This window comes from Phaseolus vulgaris, chromosome 10 (assembly GCF_000499845.2).
Source record: "Phaseolus vulgaris cultivar G19833 chromosome 10, P. vulgaris v2.0, whole genome shotgun sequence".
NCBI lineage: Eukaryota > Viridiplantae > Streptophyta > Magnoliopsida > Fabales > Fabaceae > Phaseolus > Phaseolus vulgaris.
The window spans coordinates 35,267,818-35,275,284 of NC_023750.2; positions in this window are offsets into that span (position 1 = coordinate 35,267,818).

Consider the following 7,467-nt stretch of genomic DNA (forward strand, 5'->3'; position numbering starts at 1 on the left):
TTTACTATACTGCATCATGAATCAACTCAAGGTAAATTGGGTAAGTACTATGGTGGAGCATATGCTCAAATCCACAAGGTTACCAGACTATCGCTTTCCATATGCAATCTTTGTGTCAAAACTAATTGATTACTTTGAAGTTGACACTACAAATGAAAGAAATGACACAATTAAGGCAGCAAGTGAGATAGACAACTCCACTCTCCTCAAGATGGGATTTCAAAAGGAAGATGATAGCTGGATATTCAGAAGGAATGCTGCAAACAGAGCTGAAAATGAAGCTGCTGATCCAGAAAATGAAGAAGAAAATGCTGATGGAGTGCAGAACATGGATGCATCACCAGTACACTCTGCTGGACATGAGGATATTGCTGCTACAAGCCAAAATGCAATGGTTGCATATGAGGCACCTGAATACAGAGGTGAACCTTTGTCTATGTTTGAAAGACAAGTGCTAAGCAGGCTGGACACACTCACATATGAGCAGAAAGCACACTATGAGATGACCTACGCCAGGTTTCAACACTTGGATGATCAACTTGAAGGAGTTCAAGTGCAGCTAGCTGAGCTTTATTACAACAACAAGTGATCCTATTTCTAAGTCTTTATCTTTTATATGTTGTTGAGCAATTTGAAATTAATCTGTACTGTTTGAAGGATTTAGTTGTTTTGTGGTTTGTAATGAACCTCTATGGTTTATTGGTTTTATTTGAACTGTTATGTATGGCTATTATTGTTTCTGTGGTATTTTGTGCTCCCATTCTGTTTGATGAATTCAAAGGGGGAGAAGAATAGCCTAGAGAACAGCCTAAGAATAGCCTGGTACAGGTTCTGCAGATGATATTCACAGTGGCTGCTGCTATGATTCAGATGTTAAATCTGCAGGTATATCATTTCTAAATCTGTTGTTCTGCTTTAACACCTGTTTTCTGTGTATATGGTTCTGTACAGATTTGGTCATGATCTTTTCTTCAAAGCTGTGCAAAGCAAAGGGAATTTGTCTCCATCAAACAGGGGGAGATTGTTGAAGCTGGAGGAAGCTACTTCCCTACCAAGACTTGATGTGTGTTTGATGAAGAAAATGGCTTGAGTGCTTTGAAGATTGTAATAGGTTTTTAGATTCATTTGTAATTAGGCTTGTAAGTGTGTATGATTGCTGTTTGCTGTGTAACCTATCCTAGATGCCTAACCAAGTCTAGATCAAGCACATGATGTGGTTAAATGGTTTTTGAAAAGCTTTTGAAATGTTTTTAACAGTTTTAAAACAGTACACAAATAAATCTGTTTTATGGAGAAAGAATCTGTTTATTTCTTCTCTGTTAAAAAGGCTTTCGTTAAATGGTTTTTGAAAAGCTTTTTAAAATGGTTTTAACAGTTTTAAAACAGTACACAAATAAATCTGTTTTATGGAGAAAGAATCTGTTTATTTCTTCTCTGTTAAAAGGCTTTTCTAAATTTCTATTGAGACACCAAGGGAATGCTCAGTTCGTTATTTCAGTTAAGATGAGCTGGCTTGTGTGTTATACTTTAATCTGTTTTACTGTGAAAGAACAGGTTTATTCTTTGGTGTGCTGAAAGGTTTTTCACAAGTTAGTTAGGGCTCCAAAGGTACCACTCAGACAGTTATTTCTGTTAAGCTGAGTTGGCAGTATTCACAAAATAAATCTGTTATGTTCAAAACTGAATCTGTTGTTTTCTTAACTGCTTTTCAACTGTTTTTTGAAAAGAAGTTAGAAACTGTTTTCTATATAAACAATGTCTCTCTCACATGAACGAGTGCTGAGGAATTACACTTTTGACAAAGATCAAACAATTTCCATGTGAGAAGAAGGATTGAAAGAGTTTTTGAAAGGTTTCCAAAGAGATTTTCAAGTGTGCTTGTTCTAGGAAACCTTTGAATCTTGGTGAAGGTGCTGGTGCAGTTTCTGCAGCAAATTGAACTACTGGTTTTGAGTTCTTGCATCTTCTTTTCAGGTGTAATCTTTCCTTTATTCTGTTTTGTAAAGGTGTATGTGTTAGTCACTCCTTGATAGGGTTTCTTGGAGTGCAAGGTGTGCTGAAATAGGGTTTTTCAGCATTGTGTGTGGTGTTCTTGTAGTGTTCAAGAACTGCTGGTTTTGTAAGTGATTGGCACTGTTTTTTAGTGAATTCCACCTTGGGGTAAGGTGAGACTGGATGTAGCTCTGTATGAGTGAACCAGTATAAAAACGTGTGTATCTTGCATTCTCATCCCTGCACTCTTTTCTGTTTTTGCTTAATTCTGTCAAGAACTAAATCTGTTCTTTTTAAATTGAATCTGTTAATTCTGGGTTAAGTGAAAACTGTTCTTCCTGTCTTGTTAAAGTTTTCTGATCATAAACAAGGTTGCTGCATATAATGGCTTAAGTGAATTGTGAACAAACTGACCATTCATTAAAACCTGTGAAAGGATCATCTTTCTTGAAATCTTGTGTTGTGTAATTTTGGTTGATCTCTAAGCATAGCTATATCCTTTATCCTCACAATATTAAGCTGATCTGGTTCTGTTCTGATTCTCTGGTGATCACAATTTTACAGTGAACAAAATTCAAATTGTGCCAATACTGCTCTGAAAAATCAATCTGTTTCATATAAAAACAATCTGTTCTTTTTGCCTCTGGAATACTGAAAAATTGTGTGTTCTTGCGAAAATTTTATAAGCTCAATTCACCCCTCCCCTCTTGAACTTAGACACTAATAGACCCAACAGTTTCTTCACAGCCACTCTCCACTTGTACGCTATTCACCCTGCTACAACACCCATCATTGTTGGAGTGTGAATACCATTTATCTCCCTTCTCATTATCGCTACCGCTTTGCCCAATCAGACATTCTCCCCTCACTTTGTAATTATTTTTTACACCGACATTTTCCGAATTTTTATGGTCACCGCTATTGTCCCTCCCCGAGCTCCCTTCATCATACGCACGGTTACATCTTGCGTTAGTGGACATTTCGCTCCCCCTAACCCCTACGGGCTCCACTCGAGTTGGGCCTAGTGTTGTCACCAAGTGGCCATTCCATACATTTCACAACCCATCATTCCTGCCTTGGCCTTGTACCCCTTTCTCCTGTTGGGCTTCTTCACCATACCCCTCATGGCCCATGTTGTTGTTGGGCTTGATACCATTTGATGCTTCCATTGCAACAAGGAAATTGGTTAGAGCTGCTTGGACAGAGTTGCTTTTGCATGCAACGTTGACCATATGGGCTACAGAAAAAGCTTACTCCCATGCCTGCTCTTCCAGCTTTTCTTTTTCCTCATTTGTGTAACCACATCCACTTTTCTCCTGGCCAGAGGCAACATGCACAAACCATTCCTCAACATTCAGCATTTTTGTCTTATGTGGTTTGTCATCTTTTCTTCCCCCAACTACTTCCTCTGACCACCACACCTCCCTTGCACCTTGCCCGCCCTCCTCCTCCTCACTTTTCTCCGACAACTGAGTTTCCTCGACAAACGATTCTGACAAAGTGACACTGTTTGAAGATGCATAGTGATTATACGTGCACCTGCACTTTCCTTCAAAGAAATTAGGTTGTTCCTCTTCAATGCAAATATTATAGACATGACCATTGATCATCATCCCTTTGGCTAATATGACGCAACGCGTCTTAAGAAGTCTCACTTAGAGTCTAGCATATTCCAAGTTCTCCCATGCTTTTATTGCCTTATCAATATCCACCAATGTAGCAACTTCACCGATAACCTTTGAAAAACAGTCTCTGTTCCACAACGATATAGGTAGCCCATAGCATCTAACCCAGATTATTTTATGACCTGCAACAAGTGCATCTGGCCATGGCTCAATAGTCTCAAAGACGCTCTCGAACCATTTCGTCCAACCTTTCCCCTTATCTAGGAGTTAACAGAGCCAAATTATCACCCAAGTACCTCACCTTAACCATATCCATCCCTCCCACTATGAACTCTTCGCATAGCTGATTATAGCTTAGATATGCTACAATGAACCCCATTGCACTGTTGCACATCCAAGGTAGTATTATTTGCTTAGTCTCAATCATGGTACCCTTCCATGCACCTTGTGAAGATTTTTTCACCGCACCCTCGTATTTTTGCTTTACGTTTAACTCTCTCCCTTCAATCTTCTCCTTCCCCATCTTAACCTTCCATTCCTTTTTATTATTTTTCCCCCTTTGTTCATATGTGTGGCGGGTCCTTTCTACATTGACCTTACCCACCGATTGCACCCCCTTAGTTCTGGACTGGTACTCTGGTCACTCCTTCTCTGCCCTTCTGTACCGCAAAATATTGACATAAAGTTTCACCCTACCCACCCACGCTTGGTCAATCTCCCTCTCCAACCTACTCGCATTTTCCACATCAAACAACCTTACAAAACCAAATCTCCTCCCCCACCTGTTAAGTCTACGAGAAATGAAGACTTCCTATACTCTAGCCCATCGCTGGAAGACCTTTAACATATCGAGTTCACCATAATCATATGGGACATTTGAAAAGAATAAGGTTGTTACGCTGCTTGATGAGGGATGTGGCCTGCGAGCCTTACCAGAGCCGAAGACCGCCATATCCAGCTTTGTTTTTACTTTTCTTGAAGTGTTCCTTTTAATTTTAATTTTATTTTCCTTTTAATTTTAATTTTATTTATTCTTCGTTGAAAAAAACAATTATTTTATTTTAATTTAAATTAGATTATACTGAAATTATGTCAATAATTTATTTTAATATATTTTTTTAAAATAAAAGCTTTCATGTTAGGCATCACTATGCAACTTGACATCTCAACTATGATGACACCTCAAATAACAACAATAATTTGCCATCACATGAAAAAAAAAATTATTAAAAAAGAAAAAAAAATACAAAAAAATATGGAGGGACTAGACCAAAACTCATATGTTAACAAAAACGATACATAAGTAGACTATACCTATTCATAAAAAATCATAAGAACAGACTAGATGGTAGCCTATTATACTAATGAAAAGATTCTCTATGAATAAATCCTAAATTAGTCAACTTATCAGCACACACATTCCCTTCACGAAAAATATGAGTAACCATAAACCTGATTTTCCCACAGTAATTAAGACAAGTATTTCATCAATTACGAAACATTAAAGGAACATTGGTCCTAGCAGTAAACGCAACACAAACCAAAGCAGAATCACATTCCAGCTAGACATTAGTAAGCCCCATCTTTTGAGTTTCCTCCATAGCATGTATAACCCTATAAAACTCAGCAACCAGAGCAGTCTGAACTTCAAGAAATGCAGAAAAAGCTCCAATAAATTCCACCATACTCCCACGAAAAATACCTCCCTAAGTAGCAAGACCAGGATATCCCCTAGCAGACCCATCAGTGTTAATTTTAACCCAACCTGGTGAAGGAAACTCCCATCTAATAGGAAAAGGACGAAGAACTTTACTAGTACGAGTATTAATACCAAAAAACTTGATCATGTTGAAATACAACATATCATTCTTCATTGAAGTTTTAGACGAATTACCCACTAGACGAGTTAAATCATTAATAATCGAAATAGCCCTATAAACCTCAATCTTATCTCGAAAACGAGCATAATTCCTCATACGCCATATCATCCAAATATAAAAAGTTATCACAACAAGCTTAATCAGTTTAACCAAAAGACTACCATCACTCTTAATAAAAGAGAGAAGATCATCCTTATTAGGGAAATGAGAAGTAGGAAAAATATGTCGAACCCAACTCCAAATACGCAAAGCATTAGAACATTCAAAAAAATAAATGCTAAATAGATTGCTCGTGCTTTTCACAAAGCGTACACATAGAACAAATATGCAGACCTTTATTTTGAATATGTTGATCTGTAGGAAGCCACCCATGAAAAGTTTCCAAAGGACAAGAGTTTTGGAAGGCAGAAGATATGAAGACCAAATAAATTTACCCCAACCATAGGGAACTCCTGGATCCAAGAAAAAAGTCCTAACTAATTTAAGAGTGAAACGACTAAACTCATTTAGAATCCAATTAAGAATATCTTGTTCCGCCCTAACCATGATATGACTAAAAAGATGAGGCATTTGTTGTAAAGACAATGGAATATTCCAATCACCACCTGTCCAAAACTAAGAGGTTGTATCCGGAATGCTAACACCATCAGATAATCCTAAAAATTTGTGTATTCTTTCATACTAACATATTTATTTAAATAAAGATTTTAAAAATATCTTAATTTTGATATTTTTTTTATAAAAATCGCATCCTTTTTAAAAAGAATTCTAGAAAGTAACGTTTAAGATCATACATCTTTAAATTTCTAGGAAATAACGTTTGAGATAATACTTGTTTAAGGATGACAACTAACCTTCTCAATATAGTTTGTATATATCCATGCCAAAAGTAATATTATGCCACTTAACACGAGATATTTAAGTATATGATATGCCCTAAAACATTTTTCCTAGATGTGTTCTTCAAGATATGTAAGATACGTAGAGTGAAAATTGATATTATATCAGGTTAAAGAAATTATTACCTCGATTGAATCAGATATTGGTTATTTATTTTAGTTTTCTATTTTAGAAAATAAAATTAGTATTATTATATTATATACACGTATTAATATATATATATATTAAATTAATATATTTAAAATTAAAATTAACTTTATTAATATGATTTAATTTTAATTTTTTTATTTAAAATTATTTTTTCAAAACAAGTAAAATGATCTCTTGACTTATCATAAGTTCGAGTTGAACTTAAAAAGTATATTGCAATTTGAGATAAGTTATTCTAACAGTTCTCTCTCTTTCTGCATATACTTTTTCTGTTAACCAATAAGAATTAAATCTAAATTATGTTGCTTAAAATTAAATTGAACCAAAATAAAAAATTTAATATTATATTAATTGTATCGGTACGGGTGGACCAATCTCGATTCCTATGATTGATCGCCCGAGTCAAAGGATATAAATATGGTAAGTAACAACGGTTACGATGTCGTTGTATGAGTCAACCCACACTCCGAAATATATGGAAAATATCTTTAACATAACAGATAAAACTGATTAAACTGAAAGATACACCTCGTATATTAAGGAACCGCTATACACATCAGTTAACAACTGGTATTTGGCCCATAAACCAAGCACTATTGCATTCTGAGAAGAAGCAAGGTACGTTTTTGACATTCTATAAAAATACACCCAAATCAAAACACTGACTTGAGCCTCAGAGTGCAATCGCAGGTACCCTCGACCGACCGAACATCAACAGGGAAGGAAGAAGACTTGAAGGAATTTGCATATCACCGACACGTCAACAATTGTGCAACTAGTTCAGGTATTGTCTAGGCCCCTCTTTGTCCATACTGGTACAATTGGCGCCCACCGTAGGGCTTAGGTAGTATTGGATCTTCGGCAACAAGTCACGACCGACTACAATGGTGTCAACAAGGAATAACGTCAACAATGATTGT